Source organism: Silene latifolia, chromosome Y (assembly GCF_048544455.1).
Source record: "Silene latifolia isolate original U9 population chromosome Y, ASM4854445v1, whole genome shotgun sequence".
NCBI lineage: Eukaryota > Viridiplantae > Streptophyta > Magnoliopsida > Caryophyllales > Caryophyllaceae > Silene > Silene latifolia.
Window position 1 is genome coordinate 223,512,125 of NC_133538.1, and position 21,139 is coordinate 223,533,263.

The following is a 21,139-nucleotide window of genomic DNA, read 5'->3' on the forward strand; positions in this document are numbered from 1 at the left end:
TGCCCTATAGGTATGACCTAGGGGATCAACTGATCACCACCGTCGCACGACAGTAATGTCAAACTCTAATCAGCCAATCATTACCGATATATGTTGATCAGTTGACAGTAAAATATTACTTCCCAATTGTATTCTTTATAATGAGACTTAAACATGTGATCATCATGATCAACAGTCGTGATCGCATTATTGTCGGAGGACACATATTCCAACAATCTCCCACTTGTCCTCGACAAGTGTGCGTCACCAATTCTCTTGTCCTATTACTATCTCCCACTCAATGCAAGGTGTCTTTCAGGTCGTACTTGCAAGTGATCATATCGAGAGTGGTTTCCTCGATCTGGAGAATAACTGATTGACCGGATTTATCTATCATAGATACCTTCCGAGCATGGCCACGCATTTCCAGTTCATTACTCCTCGAGTGGCCCTGAGATATTGTTATAACCCTGACTAGGGATGGACAATTCCTATCGCACTCATTCCCTTCGACTAGCCACAGCCATCATAACCCAAAATATGCCCATTTGACCCCATTTACGAAGGTCGTAGTAACACAAATCAAAGTTAATCTGAAACTGTGCCATCTTAGGCGAATAGTCTTTAGTCAAAAGAATCGACTCATTCGAATACTATAGTAGCTCTCGCCACGACCAGGCTATATAAATTTGCCAGAACTCTATAAGCGGTCATTAGGCCCGACAAAATGTTCCTAACAGTCTGCCTATGTGATCGACCAGTCATCTCACATGACTCTATGGCACTTGAACTTGCCATCAATCGTATCACACTCTAGTCACTTCGAGACGTCACCTCATGTAAGTAAATATGGGCAAATACAATGTTAATCCATGTTCACTTTAACGGAGTTCAATTGTCTCCACAACCCGTTTGGATTTAACAATGTACAAGGTGAGTTAATAATAACTCAAACGACAAATGTCCACATCACACTCGGGTAGTCAATACCATATTACAACCTTGTGATGCAAATCGTAAGTGTAAACACTTATTGATTACAATAGAAGTTTAACATGCCATGTGTCCATGCGTTCAAACTTCTTATAATCTCATTTTCCTTTACATTCATGTTCTCTCTCATAGCATGAATCTTACCAAGTACACATCAAGGTTCCCGACCTCGGTTTTGGTTCTTTATCTTGAAAGAACTTCCTTATCGATTATCACATAACGAACGAATTTGTGGTGAATGATATAACTTGTACTGATCAAGTACTCCATCCACACACAATGCACTAGGTATATGTTTTGCAGAATCTTGCAACAATTTGACAAGATGATTAGCCTAGCACTTCTCACAAGTCCTAGCATAGTTAGGAAAGATTAGTTTTGAGTAACTTCTTATTCAACTAAGTATCTTTCCAAAACTTCTTATTTCTCTTTCTAGGCTTGAAAGATTTAAGATTCTCATAAATCCTTACATGTGCTCGGATTTTCATTAATATGCGCAACCTCTTGACACATATAAGAGCATTCTGACAAACACCGAAATCGCTCATCGGATTCTACTTGAGAATTCATGACGTTTCTATTGTGGCTTACCAATGAATCATCATGCTCTTATGCATATGATTCACCATGGGACATGTGCATGATCATTCTAATGGCGGAAACATTAGTAACTTATAATCATGTCATCAACTATATTTAGGTTCAAGGAACGACCATGACTGCTAATGGCAATTCCATTTCATTTAGATGAATAACCTATGTTTCTGTTGATCCGATGTGTATCTCCCAATACTTATCCAATATCCCTTGATGTAATTGGATTCATCATAGTCCATTTTCATCCAGAATTGAAAACTCAAAACTTCCTCTATGAAGGAAGGTGTTAGTTCGTCATTCTTTAATGAGTTGTGAGTTGTATACATTCAAAGGATGATAGCTCCCACTAAATTCCATGTCTTCACATGATAATTTTCTAACTCCCACTCAATTCCACATATTTCGAAATTGACTTCTCAATCGAAACTTTTCAAGAATTGAAATATAAATTTCATTGCCAAGTTATTAAGATAAAACCATATATGTTCCCATCATATCCCTTCAAAATACCTATTTCGAAGAGGTCTCATTTTAACCTTACGGAAAGAGATTTTAAATCTCTAACACACTCATGTCATAATGATGTGTGGCAATGTCATTTATTAAATATAAGTAATATCTAATACACATCCTTCAAAATATCCCTTTTAGAAGGATGTTTAACCAATCCATTTTCATAATGAGGTTAAGTAATGAAATCTGCGTGGTTTAAAACTTTGGCTATTGGAGATATCGGTATATCAATCCTTGAAACTTCTAGTGATAAATATCGCTTATTACTAGGATATTACATTGATTCATTTAGGCTCTTAAGTAAATCTCAAGGTTGAAACTATTGGTCAAAATTTATCATAAACTTAGTCAAAAACTTGTTAAGACTTTAAATTAGTCATTTTGTTCCAAAACTTTCTTTTGGTGTCCTCGTGTAGTTATCATAAGAATATGTTCTTTCGATTACTTCACTTGGTCTCTTTTGTCATATAGAACTTACTTGAGACCATAGATCTCATCTATTTGGTATACTATGTAAATAGATATACCTTCATTCAAATCATTCTTTCTTGCGTAGATCTTCATTTACACAATAGATCTACTTTTTATCTTGTCTTGTGTGTTGTGTCCTCATTTTTCTCCCACTCTATCTTTAGAATAAATACACTATAGATTCAAAGATAGCATATGAGACACAAATAATGATTTGAAGTATAAGGAGAACTATCTCATAGATTGACTAATAGTTATAGATTTCGTAAGTGTACTTGGTGATTGACATTCCTTTAAGAGAGTTCATAGACTCAAAATCGCTTTATAAATGATCATACACAAGCCTTAAACATGTGGACATATAATGAAACCCGTCATTATATTTGTCTATTAGATCACTTTAAGTTATATGATTCTAAGAACAAGCATTTAAACATGAATTTTAGAACAAAAGGATAAAATGATAAAACGGGTGACTTGGGTTGCAAACCAAGTCACCATTATCGTAAATACAACCCATTATCCAAAATACCTCTCCATGTCGAACACGGAAACTTAAGGTTCTAAAATCCAAAACATAATTTAAAATAAGACAATGAAAAGCAAAGCTCCATGAAAGTTATCCCTAGCTTCTTGATGATTTCTCATGCTTGCTTTTCCTTTCCCTTGTCTTTGCTTGGTGGAGGCCCTATTTACAATAAAAAAGGGAGATACATTATCACAACTTTGCATCATAATACCATAGTTGAATTAGAAACATAAAAGAAGGATAGTCATTTACCTACTGGAGTAATCTTTCCAGCCTTAATATCACCAAGGTATTTGGAACAATTTCTTTTCCAATGTCCCATACCATTACAATAATGGCATTTATCAAGAGGACCCTTCTTGATTTTTGAAGTGCTAGCTTCACAAGTCTTAGCTTTGGTGAATGTGGGAGTTTGCTTCTTACCCTTCCTCCCATTCTTCTTGAACTTCCCCTTACTCTTAGTGCTTATGTTAAGCACATATTTTGGAGGATTCACATTTAACCCCATGTCCCTCTCGGCTTGCACAAGTAACTTGTGCAATTCTTCAAGAGACACATCCTTGTCTTGCATGTTAAAATTCACCCGGAAATGAACATACGCTTTGACTTTGGACAAGGAGTGTAGAATCCTATCTACAATGAGTTCTTTGGGGATTTCAACCTTTTGAATTTTCAAGGTCTCGACAAGCTCCATGAGTTTGAGCACATGAGGGCTAACCTTTTGGCCCTCTTTGAAGTCGAGATCAAAGAATGCCGCGGCCGCCTCATATTGGACGATCCGTGGAGTTTGTGAAAACATTGTCACAAGCTTGGAGTAAATCTCATTAGCATTGCCTATTTTAAAGGCTCTCCTTTGGAGGTCCGCCTCCATCGTAAATATCAAGACATTTTTCATTGCGGCGGACTCCTTTTGGTAAGCCTCATATGCTTCCCTATTGGCGGCGGTCGACCTAGTAGTAGGTTCGGGTGGAGATGCCTCGGTAAGGTAACGAAGCTTGTCGTCACCTTCGACGGCTAGTTTGAGTTGGGCATCCCAATCGGAGAAATTTGACCCATTCTTTTCAAGTTTACATCGATCCATGAAGGGTCGGAACCATGATGAACTAGCGAGAGGCGTTGCAATAGGGGTTGGTGTTGCCATTTGTTATGAGGAAAAAGTGGTCTACAAAACAAAGGAGTAAAACAAATGTCGTTTTAATAATAATACTCGTAAAATTTTTAATTTAAACAAGTTTTGTGCATTTTTCTAGTGACCTCTACCCAACAAGATAAATGATTCCAAGACCCAAATTCATATCGACTTAGGCACGGTAGGGCCGATTCATCCTTTATCAATATAACTCGGTGGATTAACGTTTAATCGATTCTACTTTTAGAACTCTTGGTCGATAAAATTACTCTAATAATTATCTATAGCCCAAAACACATCCGACAAGGGCACGGTATGGCCGATGAAACCCTTATCGAAAAACTTTTGTTGAGTTCAATCCAAATTTCGAATAAATGTGTCCATGATCCAAATCCACATCAACTCGGGCACGGTAGGGCCGATTCATCCCTTATCATCATGAATTCGGTGGTTAGACATTTATCACCCACTTCCCCTACGTAACAAGTTTTGTACCCCGGTAGGGCCGAGTGCACTCCCTTGCGAAATAGGTTTTCATGGTTTCTACTATTTGGTAAGGCTATGTCTCAATTAATTGTTTTAGCGAGAGGTCATGTCAATTTATTATCTATCACGTTTTAAGTGAACTAAAGCGGTGAACTACGATAATTCTAATTGACACGGTCGATTAAACTCGATGAAAGAAGATGCATGTTTTAGTTATGGCGATTTAGCGATGCATGTGACATATAAATAAAATGCAAGCATAAAATAAATAAATCCTAGTATGGCCTTTCCTAAAATAGAAAAACTATTTCACTATTACATATTCGGAAACCAACTCCATTGGTCCCTTTAACTTCGGTTGTGGCACGCATCTCGAGGTAACATCGTCTTTATGTATCGCCATCTTGAAGAAATCCGTCTTTGGGAACTCCGAGATAAATTAAATTACATAACAAATTACATAATTTCCTATTATACATTTGTAACTAAAATAAATAAAATAAATCTATTAAATTACAAAATGATGATACGAGATCACAATAAAATTACAACCGAATCGATATTCCCATACATTTCGGGAAATACCAATTAAAACTAAGGCCATACTAAGTAAAATTACATAATTCAAAATTACATAAATAAAATTATGACAATCATAAAGGAAAAATGCAGCATTATAATATGTATAAACATGCCCAATTTTATGCTAAATCGCCTTTAATTAGCCAATATCGTATATTACTCAGTTTTTACGGATTTGTGTGATTTCAATATTTTATAATCACAAAAATTACATAAATTCATATTTATGCATAAGTTAATTACCCTAACCACTTAGGACTCAAAATTTAGTCTTCACTAATAATTTGACCATAATTAACTCATATTTCTAAATTTGTTCATTAATGGACTAAAAATTTCAAAAATAAGCTATAAACTTCAAATAAATCACAAAATTTCAAATAAATTTGAAATTTGAAATTTAAAATCATGAACATTCTGAAAAAATACCATGACACTCATAATGTTCAAAAAACTTAGGTTAAAAATTTCGAAATTTATCCGGAAAAACAATGTTGCGGTTTATCGGTTTTAACCAAAATAATCATAAAAACATGTGAAAAATTATATACATTAACTTTTCAATTTTATATCTGAAAAAGATAATAAAATGAAACATATGATGTTTTTCATTAGTCACAGAGTATGTTTTATTAATTATTTTTTCATTAATTAAGTCACTATTCATGCCATTTTTCTTCAAAAATCCATAAATCATGCAAAAAGACTGCACTATAGCCCATTATTTTACACACATCTTGTAAAATTGCATGTGACAACATACTAAATTTCTATGACCAGATTCGAAATTTATCTCATATTAACCTATTTTTCACCTAAATCCGAATTTAATAATGAAAAAATCCATTTTTCGAGCATAACAAGTCCAAAAATTATGAAAATTTACAGGTTATCTCAAAATAATATATGTGACAACATATCCAAAAATCACTGGAAAATTCGAAGTATAGCTAATTTTAGACCAAAAATGACATTTTTACTCATAAAATCATATTTAAATGCCATTATTGTATAATATGAACATTAAAAATCCGTAAATTAACCAAAATATCCTAAAACATTTTAGGACCAGAAATTTTAACATGCATGAATTAATTTCGTGATATATCATAATAACACAAATTTTACAAGTTTTATATGTTAATCTTTATAACTCGGAAAAACTTTTAACCGATTTGCATGCAAACAACCTTGGCTCATGATACCGATAGAAGGAAAAGTAGATCTATATACTTAAATATTCATATATGTTATAATTTAATTTGTCATAAAATTAATGATTGATCTTATGCATGCAAACATTAAAACAAAATAAGGAAGAAACATTGTTCTTACATTGTGATTTTCGGTTTAATGGGCACAAGAGAGATCACCTTTCTCTCTTGTTCTTAAGGTTTCCCTTTTGGATAAACTAAGACCCAAGTGTAGGATCTCTCCCAAGGATTTATACCCAAAGCTTTCTCTTAATTAAAATTAATATTATAGATACTAGTACAATATTAATCTTGTAGAAAAATGACCCAAAACAATTTGGTTTTTAATCTCCCAAAAACCGGTTGGGAGAGAATAGGAGAGGAAGTATTTTCTCTTTCTAAAATCTTAATTTTTGATAAGTTAGAATGAATGAATAATGCACACTCATGCATGTAGTGTATATAAAAAAATATAAGACAAAAACCCTTTGCCTTTTCTTTGGTAAAACCGGGTAGGAGGGAAGAGGAGGGAAGAAAGGAGACCCAATGCATGCTCTTGTTTGCCTTCACAATGCAAAGTAGGGTTGCATGGCTAGGCTATTAGTGAATGATTATGTTTTCCACTAATTTAAACAACACAATTTTAGCCAAAACCTCCCCTTAATTTCGGTACATACATAAAATGGAATCCATTTTATTTTTGTCAATTTTTTCTTATGTCACATGTCATATGTTACATAAATTAGTTATGTATTTTTAACATATTAAAAATCAACGTATTAATAAAAATACGTCATATACAAAAATCGACTTAGTAATTCATAATTACTTGTACCAAAATATTTTACCAATTTACAAATCACAATAAATTGTATTTATAATAATTCATTCAATTTTAATTGTTTCTTTAAACAATAATTTCATCTGAGTAATGATACAATTCAAATACTCAGACCGTATCTCATTTTAATCAATTTCAATGTGATACGTAAACTTTACTTCCAAAATCGTCCGTCAATTTTCAAGTAATTTAATTAACTCGGAAAGTTATACGATTAATTAAATGATCAATTAAGAGTGTTGCCCTAAAGGTATGACTTAGGGGATCAACTGATCACCACCGTCGCACGACAGTAATGTCAAACTCTAGTCAGCCAATCATTACCGATATATGTTGATCAGTTGACAGTAAAATATTACTTCCCAATTGTATTCTTTATAATGAGACTTAAACATGTGATCATCATGATCAACAGTCGTGATCGCATTATTGTCGGAGGACACATATTCCAACAGTAATTGCAAACATGATCTAATTAACGATTAATTAGACAATCAAAACAACAAAATAGTTGTACTACTCAACAATTAAGTAATAAACTAAACGAATATTTTATTATTTTAATTCAATTATCATCACTCTAACATGGAATAATCATTATTATTAACAATAATTTGCACAATTGGAATATTATTTTGATTTACCTTTGTCTTTAATCAAATTAAAAGAAAACTAACATGATTTAAACAACTCTTCCAATCTATTTAGGATTTATTATATCAATATTATATAGTTAAAAGAGGAACTTTTGGAGTGATTTCATTGGCTATTACTTTTGTTGAATAAATTATGTATATAAAAAGATATACATAAAAAAAGATAAAGTTTTGATTAAATTAAATTAAATAACAAAAGATAACTTTTGATTTAAATTAAATATAAATTAGTGCGTCTTGTTTCAGACGGGCCTTTTTGGTCTAAAATAATAAGACGGGATTTTGTAACCATTTTACAGTTAAATGTGACCACTATTGAAAAACCAGTTACCATAAGTGGTAACACTGCTTATACCATTATGGTTACATTTAACTATAAAATGGTCACATATGCCGGTCTGAAAAATAAGACGAAAATTGTCCGTCTGAAACAAGAATTTGTGAATATAAATAAAAAAAATAAGTTTTGACTTAAATTAAATGTAAATATGAAACTTTTATCTCCTATTTCTGATAAAATGTTACAATCATTTTCAGGGTAAAAAGGGACAACTTTAGTTATAATATTTTGTGATTAAATGGTTACATTCTATTAAAAAAATGGTGATTGATACGACTCATTTAGTCGTAGTTATTTGTAGAGATTTAGTATGGTTTTAACGGCTTGAAGTAGTGTTATGGAGCTTAATTGCAGGTTATTTGTTAGTGAGCTTTGGTTAGCTATTGGGCCGGTTTTACAAGTTTAAAACGGAGTCCAAGCTCGAGGAAAGATAGGCTCGGATACCTATGAAGATACATGACACATGTGCTATTAAGGTGCACTAATCGTGCGCGCATGGGACAAGTGATTAAGTCGTGGCAGAATTTGCATTCAAGCTGCATTCGACCTATACGCGACTGAGGCACGACCGAGGCGCGTGCTTGCGGTGTCCGCATCTAACCTTGCGTGATATTAAGGACTCGTGATTTGTTTCTTTATTTGACTCGGTTTGTTCCGATGAATTTTATTTTTATTATTATTTTTGGTACTTTATTTCCTACTTTAATTATTTACCTTATTACTATATTACTTGTTAGGGCAGCTTTAGAGAGGAAACTTACACAACTTTGAGAGACGAAAAGAAACCCTATTATTGTTATTAGTAGACGATGTGTAACTAATCTTTATTATTGGATTCAAGCAATTAAAGCGCTCTTAATACGATTGTGAGCTTGAATGTTTTAATTTCTTGTCTTGATTATTGTGAATTGCTTAGTTATTAATTTTATGAATGTTGATTGATTATTGCTAGGTGTACAACTAGTGATTGATTTATTCATTCTATTGTTAGTATTGTTAATTGAATAGGATTTATTGATTAACTCTACGCTAGTAACAGCTAGGAATTAATATTGAACATGATACATTGATATTACTACTTGGAAGCGATTCACATAAATATCTAAAGTGCAACTGGATTGTATGCATTATTTATTCTCTATCGAGTTCTCTATTTTTTATTGCTGCTGTTGAATTAAATCTTGAACTGGATTGTTAAGGTTGTTTAACAGTTAATGTTGATTAAGAACGGGATTCGTTTTAATTTACTATTCGTAAGGAGAATTAGAATTTGTCATTCACGATAGATTAATCAAGATTAGTAATTGAAACAGTCTTACAGTGATTAATTGTTATTGAGTGTGGATATATGCTTGGCTCTAAGACCCTTTTAAATCATTTGATACACCGAAAGTCATTAGTTTCATTACTCAATTTGCGTTAGCTATTAATCTTAGTTTATTAGAAAATCAACTCAAACCTCCCCCCTTTTGTTACTACGATCTTTAATTACATTAAAGATCGACTTTTCCTACATTATAATTTGCATAAATTGTTAATCTGATTCCCTTGGGTTCGGCCCTTATTTCCGTTGTACTATTGTTTATTATTTGGATATAAGTGATATAAATTGTTAATTTGAGGCATACGACTTTAGCCTGTCAAATTTTGGTGCCGTTGCCGGGGAATTGGCATTAATTATTTTTGTGTTTTAGTGTAGGTTTATGCATAATACTCGTATTTCTAACCTGAACCTCGAGCCTTTCGATACAGATATTGAGCATACTTTTTTCAGGTTAGGAAAGAACAAACGAGGTGCAATAGTAGCTGTTCCTGAAGGCAGCAAGTTCGATGATCTACATTCAGATTCTGAATATTCTGAAATTTTTGAACAACCCGAACCTTTGAATATGGCTAGAGAGACCCGCACTCTAAGGGAGCTCACAGCTCCAATTCTTAACGTTCAACCATTGTGCATCACTTTTCCAGCATTGGATGATGGAGTTACTTTTGAACTGAATTCTGGTTTGATACATCAATTACCAAGTTTCAGTGGTATGAGCATTGAGGATCCGAATAAGCATCTTTTAGACTTTCATATTGTGTGAACTGGTAAGAAGCCACTTGCTATTACTGACGAGCAGTTGAAATTGAGAGCATTTCCTTTCACCTTGAAGGACAATGCGAGAGACTGGTTAAACTATCTCCCACTGGGAAGTATCACTACTTGGGTAGGTATGAAGAAGGCGTTCTTGGAGAAATATTTTCCTCCTTCTCGATCATCTCAACTGAAAAGAGCCATCAGTAAAGTTGAACAACAAGACGGGGAAACTATGTATGATTATCTTGAGAAATTTAAGAAGCTCTATGATAGTTGCCCTTACCATGGTTACTCTGATCAGGATCTCATTATGTATTTTTGTGGTGGACTAAACCAAGATGATCGTCACATGATTCACTCTGCTTGTGGAGGAAATATAGCCAACAAAAATCCAGATGAGGCTTGGGAGTTTATTTCAGAGCTAGCTGAGACCTCTAGCCAGTTTGAGAGGAAACCATCACAATGAGGAGTGAATGCTATGGGTGTTAGTCCTGGCTTAGAGGAAAAGGTTGATAATATTGTTTCCACTCTCCGTGACATGTTATTAGGGAGACAAATGGCTATTGTTTGTGGCATATGCGTTATTGAGGGTCACCCTAATGATTTGTGCCCTTACTTGCAAGAAAGTGGCCAAGAAGAGGTGAATGGTGTTTAAGAGAGTACTACAAATAACATGAAATGGGATCCATATTCCAAGACCTATAATGAAGGATGGAAGGCTCACCCTAACTTTCGTTGGGGAAATTCTCAAGCCGGTCCATCGTCTGGCCCTCCTAAAGGCCAGTTTCTCCAAAGACCACAAGGACAACAATTTAATCAACAAGTGCCTCAACAAGTAGCTGAACAAGCACCACCGAGTTCATCAATGTCCACGGAGGATATGATTCGGGCTCTTACTCTCAGTGTTACTCAAGATAGAATAGATAAAAAGCAAAATTTTAAGAATCTTGAAAATCAGGTTACTCAGCTGGCTACTGCAATTAATCGGTTGAAGGCTAGAGATTCTAATGCACTACCATCTCAAATGGTGGTGAATCCAAAGAATGTAAGTGCAGTCTCTTTGAGAAATGGGAGACAACTAGTGGAGGCTGAGAGAGTGAAAAGAAAAGTCAAGGAACCAGGGATTCATGAAATAGAGGAAGAGATAGTGATCAAGGAAGCTGAAGAAGCTTCTATTGTTAAGTAGGAGGAGTAGATTCCCTCTTCTATACCGGTGGTGGAACCGGAGGTACCCTTTCCTGATGCACTTAAGAGGACCCACCACTTTGAGCACAACAAAGACATTTATGAGGTATTTTAAAAGTGTGAGGTAAACATCCCCCTTCTTAATCTGTTGAAAACTATTCCTAAATATGCAAAATTCTTAAAGGAGTTGTATACTATTAAAAGGAATAACAAGTTGAAAGGGGTGAAGAAAGTGAAGGTTAGTGAACATGTGTCCGCTATTTTTTAAAGAAAATTGCCCACTAAGTGTAGTGATCCGGGCATGTTCACTATCCCTTGCACCATTGGAAACACCAAGATTCAAAAGGTCATGCTAGATTTAGGAGCTTCTATTAACGTGATGCCTTAATACTTATATGAATCTATGATACTTGGTCCTCTACATGCTACTAGTGTTGTTATCCAGCTAGCTGATAGATCAAATGTCTAACCGAAAGGGATTGTTGAGGATGTGCTTGTTTTGGTTGATAATCTTATCTTTCCTGCTGATTTTTATGTGCTAGACATGGAACATGATAAACATGCGGCTCATATTCTGTTATGTAGGCCATTCTTGAAACTGCTAGCACTAAAATAGATGTGTCGAGTGGGTCTATGACTATGGAGTCTAGTGGTCAGGTGGTGCAGTTTAACATCTATGATGCTATGAAATATCCTGATGATTACCACTCTTTGAATTTTATTGACATTATTGACCCGTTGGCCCAAGATTTCTTTTGTTTTAATGGTGATGATGAGTTGCATGTAGCTTTGGAAAATAGTGTGGATGGTCAAGAGGTAGAATATGTTTTTTCTGCTGACGTGAAGGAGGTGGTAGCCGACTTACATAAGTTGGAGGAGCTTCCTTTGGATTTTAATACTAAATTGCCATTAACTATTCCTTCGGAGAAATTGTTGCCATCTGTTTTGCAGGCACCTTTGGTAGAACTTAAGGCTCTACTTGAGCATTTGAAGTTTATCTTCCTTTGTGAGAGAGAAAAACTTCCTGTCATGATCTCTAGTAAGCTAACTGAGGAACAAGAAGCAAGGTTGAAAGATGTACTTATGGAGAACAAATTAGCTATTGGTTGGACTACTGCCGAAATCAAGGGCATTAGTCCAAGTACTTGTATGCACCGGATTTTGCTAGAGGATGAACCTACACCGGTAAGGCAACCACAACGCTGTTTGAATCCTCCTATGATGGAGTTAGTGAAAAAAGAAGTTCTCAAATTGCTTCAAGTTGGTATGATTTATCCTATTTTTGATAGTAAATGGGTGAGTCCTACCCAAGTAGTCCCTAAAACGTCTGGGGTGACCGTAGTTGAGAACAAAGATGGTGAGGTTGTACCCACTAGGATCCAAAACGGGTGGAGAGTTTGTATAGATTATAGTAGGTTGAATGCGGTAACTAGAAAAGACCACTTTCCTCTTCCCTTTATTGACCAAATGCTTGAATGACTAGCGGGTAAGGCTTATTATTGCTTTCTAGATGGGTATTCAGGGAATTTTCAAGTAGCTATTTCCCCTAAGGATCAAGAAAAAACCAAATTTACTTGTCCTTTTGGTACCTTTGCGTATCGACGTATGCCTTTTGGACTTTGTAATGCACCTGCTACCTTTCAACGATGTATGGTTTGCATATTTTCTGAGTATGTTGAACGTTTCATTGAGGTATTTATGGATGATTTTATAGTGCATGGTGATTCTTTTGATAGTTGTTTTCACCATTTATCTCCTGTTCTTAAGCGTTGTATTGACACTAACCTTGTTTTAAATTCCGAGAAGTGTTACTTTATGGTGGAACAAGGTATAGTACTTGGACATGTTGTGTCTTCCAAAGGTATTGAGGTAGATAATCCTAAGATTGATACTATCCCTTCTCTACCTTACCCTACTAATATCCGTGAAGTTCGATCTTTTCTTGGCCATGCAGGTTTCTACCGCAGGTTCATTAAAGATTTCTCTAAGATCACTTCACCCGTATGCAAGCTGTTACAAAACGAGATAGATTTCATCTTTGACAAGGCTTGTAAGGAGGCTTTTGATGAGTTGAAAGGTAGGCTTACCTCCGCTGCAATTATTAAAGCACCGGATTGGTCTCTTCCCTTTGAGATCATGTGTGACACGAGTGATTATGCTTTGGGAGCGGTGTTTGGTCAAAAGAATGGGAGGGCTTCCCATGTTATTCATTATGCATCCATGACCCTAAATGAAGCACTACGGAATTACACCACGACTGAAATAGAGCTTCTAGCAATTGTTTTTGCTCTGTAGAAATTCAGATCCTATCTACTTGGTACGAATGTGGTGGTATTTTCAGATCATGCAGCGCTGCGCCATTTGATGGCAAAGAAAGAATTTAAGCCGAGATTGATAAGATGGATTTTATTTCTTAGTGAATTTGATTTGGAGGTGAAAGATAAGAAGGGAGCATAAAATGTTTTAGCAGATCATTTAAGCCGATTGGTGGATGTTGATGTAAATCCACATGAGAAAAATCCGGTGAAATGATTATTTCCTGATGAGATCTTATTCGCTATTCGTTCCGTAGGGCCATGGTATGCCAATCTTATCAATTTTCTTTGCTCTTCTAAATTTCCACAAGGTTTTTACAAATCTCAAAAAGACAAGCTTCGTAGTGATGCGGAGTATTATGTGTGGGATGAACCTTATTTGTGGAAGCATTGTTCCGACCAAATCATAAGGAGGTGTATACCGGTGAATGAGATGGTCTCTATCCTTACATTTTGCCACTCACATGCTTGTGGTGGCGACTTTGGTGTAAGAAGAACCGCGAGAAAGGTGCTAGATTGTGGGTTTTATTGGCCTTCTTTGTTTAGAGATGGTCACGGATTTTGTCAAACTTGTGACAATTGCCAAAGAGTAGGCAATATTTCCCGAAAGGGTGAGATGCCGCAAAGTTACATGCTTAACTGTGAGATTTTTGATGTTTGGGGGATCAATTTCATGGGTCCTTTTCCAAGCTCATATGGAAATCTTTACATACTGTTGGCGGTAGATTATGTGTCTAAGTGGGTGGAGCCTATTCCCACTAAGACCGATGACTCCAAGGTGGTGGCGGATTATATCAAGGGTAACATATTTGCTCGATTTTGAATTCCAAAGGCCTTGATTAGTGACCGTGACACTCATTTATCAACTAGACAATTAGTGCTTTGCTCAAAACGTATTGTGTTACTCATAAAGTTTCCACGACATATCATCCGCAAACCAATAGAGAAGTTGAAGTGTCCAATAGAGAAGTTAAATCTATCCTTAAGAAGACGGTGAATCCTAATCGGAAGGATTGGAGCTTGAGATTAGATGATGCATTATGGGCATATCGAACGGCCTATAAAACCCCAATTGGTTTTTCACCTTATCGACTTGTGTTTGGGAAAGCGTGTCATTTACCTGTAGAATTGGAGCATAAAGCATATTGGGAAATAAAAAGCTTTAATATGAGCTTGGATGATGCGGGGTTGCATCGGAAGTTGCAATTGCAAGAGTTGGAAGAACTCCGACTTGAATCATATGAGAATGCAGCTACTTACAAAGAAAGAACGAAAGCTTGGCATGACAAGATGATATTGAGACGGGACTTTAAAGTTGGTCAAAAAGTCCTTTTGTTCCAATCCCGCTTTCGCCTATTTCCAGGTAAGTTGAAATCCCGTTGGATCGGTCCACTTATAATTACTAATGTTTCTCCTCATGGTGCATTTGAGGTACGAGATCCGACGACGAATAAAGTGCTAAAAGTAAATGGGCAAAGACTGAAGCCCTTTCATGATGGTGTCGAGATTGAGGTGGTAGAGTCACTGGATCTCTACGACCCATTTATGAAGATTAATTTCACCACTAAGTCGAGCAAACGACTATAAACAAAAGCGCTAACGAAAGGCAGCCCGGGTTTTGTCTCCTTTTTCTTTCTAATATTTCTTTAGTTTTATAATTAGTTAGTTTATTTCGTTTAATTAGTAATTAGACATTTTAGCGTCTTTATATTCATTAATCGTTTTAGTTATATATGGGTCTTCGTTATGTCGTTTAGTTTTAAGTCGTTTAGTTTTAAAATAATAATAATTTGTCATATTAGTGTCTTTATATGCGTTTCTTGTTTTATTTACATTGGTTTTGACGGTTTATTATATGTAATAGGAATGATGAGTAATGCTTCGAGACGGAGAAAGAAAGAAATATAAGGCGTGATATCAAGTTGTGCCTCAGTCACACTATTTCAGAGCGCTAAATAAGACGAGAAGTCCCTATTTCGCGACCCACGTTCACCTTAGGCGCACTCGATGCGCGCTCGTTGCTAACCGAATGCACACTTTACATTCACACGAATTTCGCGTCAGGTATGGAAATCACTCACCTCCTTCGACTCATTCACCTCCTTTCTTTCTATTTTCCTAAAATTCCAACCATAATCACATAAATCCTTCTTATTTCCAATTTCTTTCCCTCAAATTGTTGTTCAAACTCCCGAAAATATCACACAAATAGCAATTGATAAATTCGTTCTTTGTTTCATCCCGACTCCATATCTATATTTCTGCAATTGGTTCGAAATTTTGGGGGTTTTCTAACCCTAAATCTGGAATTGAAACAAACTTTACAAATTCTTCCCCAATTCGTGTAAGTTTGATCCATTATTGCTGAAATTTCGTCCCTGTACTGCTGAATTTGGGGCGGAAATCTGGGTTTCACAAACCCTAATTTATGAAATCGTAAATTAATACTTCAATTGATGATTTTGGGGCGCTGAGTTGGGTCGTGTCCGTCGATCTCTAGCGGCCCACTCAACTTCTCAACTGCTTTGGTTGGTCTGTAAGTACTCATATTTTCGTGTTCATAAATTTTGCATATATTCTGGGTTCTTCGCTTAAACTTGAAAATTTCATTGCTTAAATCAAGTATTTGTGAGTACTTACAGTCAATTGTGATCGTCTTTTGCTTTTCATTGCTGTTTTGGGGGCTGTAAATTGGGTTTGTGTTGAGTGTCGAGGGAGTGTTGGTTTTGTGAGGCACTATTGGGTTGTGTTGTTGTTGTTGCTAGGCTGTTAAGTGGTTATTGGAGTTGTTAAATGTCTTTTGTTGTTGCTCTGTGGAGTTGGTATTGTGAGGTTGTCGATGGGTAGCTCTGCTGTTGTTGTTGTCTTGTTGTAGTTGTTGTTGTGTTAGAGCTGTTGAATTGGAGTTGGGAGTGTGTTGTTGTTTCTGTATTATTGGAGTTGTTACTGCAGTGTTGTTGTTTTTGTTGCTGGTTATTGCTGACAGTGCCATAAAATGACCACAAAACGAAAAAACCCGCCTCGAAAAGCTACAGAAACTACCCCAAAGGCCAGTACTAGTACCTCACGTGCTAGTGCCAACCGTCTAGCTGTGGATTCTAAGGGATGTACTCTGACTAAGGCTCAAAAGAAATACTGGAGAGCCCTTATCCTTCCAAAAAGAACCATTTGCGTAACCAATTTTTTTTGACAGGGAAGCATTGGGTCAGTTGGGAGTCCTTGAGGTGGTGGAGGTGTTGTTAGGACGAGCTAGGTTGAGTGAATTTTTGAATAAGAAGGCAGAAACGTATAGGAGATTAACGTTGGAATTCTTATCCACCGTTGAGTAGGTGCCTAAGAGTGACCCCCTAACATTAATTTTCAGTTAATGAATAAAGAAACCGTCTTCTCCTATCCTACTTTGAGGGAAATTTTTGGTGTAGCCCCGAGAGCTGACACGGAGAGTTGGGCTGGTTGTTCTTAGGCAGCAACGAATGACTTTTGCTATGCTCTTATGCATCAGCGTAGTACTGGTCGCACTCATAAGAGTTCTAGGATACCTCGCCCGGCATTCCGCTTTGTTCACCGTGTCCTTGTCATGACATTCTTGTGCCAAGGAGAACCTACTAATATCAACCGGAGTGAGATAGACATGCTGTGGGGTATGGGGCCGAAAGGAGTAGGTCGGCCAGATTGGGTGAGAAAATTTATTCAAATGTGTATTGAGATTCGGTGTTTAACAACTCGTAAGATTCCTATGGGAGGAATGATGACTTTGATTGCTACTCATTTAGGGTATGATTTAGACCCCCGCGATCGCGTCCGCGGGATCTCTTCTTTGACCATTGAGTCCATGTGCTACCATATGCAGATGTTCGGTCGCATTGATTGTGAGGAGTTGGCCTATGCTTTACTGTTAGGAACTGTTAAGAAGGAAGCCTACTTGAGACTACCTCGCCCGGAGGGAGTGCTGATTCTAGTGGGACCGCGTCACAGCGATCTATTCATTCCCATGGACCCTTCGGAGCTGCTTGTTCTAGTCGCCTCAAAAAAGAAGAATAATGGAGTTGCTAGTATGGATTTAGTGATGGCAGAGGCTGATGGTTCGGAGGAACCTGAGCATGATTACGAAGAGGAGGCTCATGATGGTGAAGGTAGTAGTGGTAGAGAGGCGTTTGGTGATGCTACTTGGAGAGACTATGTAGAGCTTGAGTTAGAGGAATTGCGGGATGAGATCGAGAGTGTTCATGATGCCACCAGGGAGTGTTTGGCACTTCATCGTGCCATGAGTGATATGTTTATAACTATGTGTAATACTACGGATTTTATAAGCTAAGTACTAGACCGAGTAGAGCCTACTCGGCCGAGTAGTGTCAAGAGTGTAGTTTGTTTGGGTTCTGCCGAGGAATACTCGGCCGAGTATGGTGAATACTCGACCGAGTAGAGGATACTTGGCCGAGTATACATTTTACTCGACCGAGTATCCGGTCTGACGGGTTATATTTTCCGCGGATGATTTAGAAAAGATTAGAGTTATTTATAAACGCAAAATAGTTTCCTATTACATTTCATAAAACCTAATCACTCAAACGACGCTTTAATCCTATCCAAATCACCCCTTGTGTGTGTGTGTGTGTGTGTGTGTGATCATAGCAAGTGCATTCATCCTTTGTTTCTTTCGCCAGTAAGTCATTATCCCTACGTTGTTGATGATTAGTTATAGGGTTTGTCTTTATTCGTGAATTGGGGGAAATGGGGTTTTGCAGTTAGTGATTGGAACTATATGATTGTTTTTGTAGGTGACGATGTGGTAATTGTTATGCATTTGTATGGTTGATTGCAGCATAAGCGGATTGCGAAAAGGTAGGGTTTTCCTACTCAGTTCTTGTATAATTGATTTGAGATATTTGTTTTATTGTGTATGATTGCTGTCTGCTGATCATCGGAGTGTTGGTGTTGTGGTGACGGTGGTGATGTGGTTGGGTTGTGACGGAAGTGGTGTTGTGACAGCTGTGATGCTGTGGTATGTGTGATTGTGGTGGAGTCACTTGCGGGAGTGGCTTCACACCCTAGTTCGCCCTCCGTGGAACCCGTCACGGGAGGGGATGTACACATTAAGGGACAGGGATAGTTAGTCGCTCGTTGATGAGCTGGACTGGGTGGGGATGGGCTGCGGTCACCCACTGGCAGCGAGGATTACGTGTTGCGATGGGTAATCTGACAGGGCTACACACTTCGGTGTGTAGTCGGTTAATGTGTGAAATCGGGAGACGGGGATGAAGGATGATCAGCCGGTTACATTATTTATTTGTCTTATTTGAATTATGCGGTAACTGACCTCGTGTTGTTGTTTTTTAAAACCTGCGGTGATCCATTCGGGGATGGTGAGCAGATATGACAGGTAATGCAGATGTTTAGTTATGGGACAGACATGGGGAGACATCACTTCGAGTCTAGTTTCCGCCGTTACGAGTTTAGCCGTCAATGATTTCAGTTGTATTGAATTTCTTACACATTTAGTTTGAGTTGGTTTGAGATAATGTATTCGCTAACTCTTTATACTTTAATAAATGTGGTTTGGAAATTGTAACTTTGATATACTAACCTCGGGAAACCGCGATGGTAACAGCCTTTCCTGCTAGGGTAGTCCTTGGTAAGGTACCTTGGTATGAGGGTATGTTACACTATGATCCCGAGTTCTTAGACACCCCCTGAGGCTACCTTGTATGCGGAGTTGGCTAAGAGACGTCTTGACAGAGGGCTCGTGCTAGAGCTCGGCAGACCCGTCGCTTCGGGTCTCCTTCTTCCTAGCTAGTGGTATGCCCCTTCCCTTTTCTTTTAGTTCTCGTACAACATTGGGGACAATGTTTAGTTCAAGCATGGGGAGGGGTATATGCACATTTGTACATATTCTAATACGTCACTTGTAATTTAATTTGCATTGTTTCAAAAAAAAAAAACAAAAAAAATTGATAAAACGGGAAAAAAATTGAAAAAAATGAAAATGACTTAAAGAGAAATACCCGGCTAGGTGAAAACCCGAAAGGGCGCCTAGGCAAAAATCGGAAAAGTGGCCGAGGACGGAGTGAAAACCCGAAAGGGCACTCCGGGTAAAATGAAGAATTGAGATGCGTGACACGAGAGTAGTGTGAGGAAAATAACTAGAGTGAAAACCCGCAAGGGCGGGTGCTCTAGGCAAAATGAGAGATTTAGAAAAAAAAATCCATTTCACACTAATTTTTTGTGTCCTGTTTTTGGTGTGGCATGATAAGAAGGGTGCTAAAGAAGGTCGGTCGGGTAGGACTAGTGGCTAAGGTGAGAAGAATCGTTGTGCTTTTTTGTTGTTGTTTGCACTTTCTTTATGCGATTGTTGGCTTTGTGTTGCTGTGCTGAGGTAGAGGAGGTTAGATTGATTCTCTTGGCTTGGAGATTCTAGTAGTAAGACATGCCTTGCTGGTGGTGGGCATGTCACATTTTAATGCGATATGAATGTATTTAGGTTGGAGCGATAAGGGGCGTAGCATTGCTTTGTAATGTTGTATTGTGGTGACCTAATTTCACCATGACTATTACGTTACTTTATTTTATTTTGAAGATGCAGAAAATTTATGAGATGAGCTGCTATATACATGTTGCTTTGAGTGGGTAGTGGTGGTTTGGTTTTATATTCGAGGAAGCTTTAGAGGGCATGAGAGGGAAGTGAGCATTCTTGTTGTCGGTCATTTTTCTACCATGTGTTATGTGTTGAGCTTGTGTTGGTATACTTTTTCTTTGTGTCCTTTCGTTTTACATCGAGGACAAGTAAAAGTTCAAGCATAGGGAATTTGATACGACTCATTTAATCGTAGTTATTTGCAGCGATTTAGTATGGTTTTAACGGCTTGAAGTAGTGTTATGGAGCTTAATTGCAGGTTATTTGTTAGTGAGCTTTGGTTAGCTATTGGGCCGGTTTTACAAGTTTAAAACGGAGTCCAAGATCGAGGAAAGATTGGCCCGGATACCTATGAAGATACCTGAGACGTGTGCGCTTAAGGTGCACTAATCGTGCGCGCATGGGACAAGTGATTAAGCCGTGGCAGAATTTTCATTCAAGCTGCATTCAACCTGCATTCGACCTGTACGCGACCGAGGTGCAACCGAGGCACGTGCCTGCTGTGTCCGCGTCCAGACTTACGTGATATTAAGGACTCGTGTTTTTTTTCTTTATGTGACTCGGTTTGGTCCGATGAATTTTATTTTTATTATTATTTTTGGTACATTATTTCCTACTT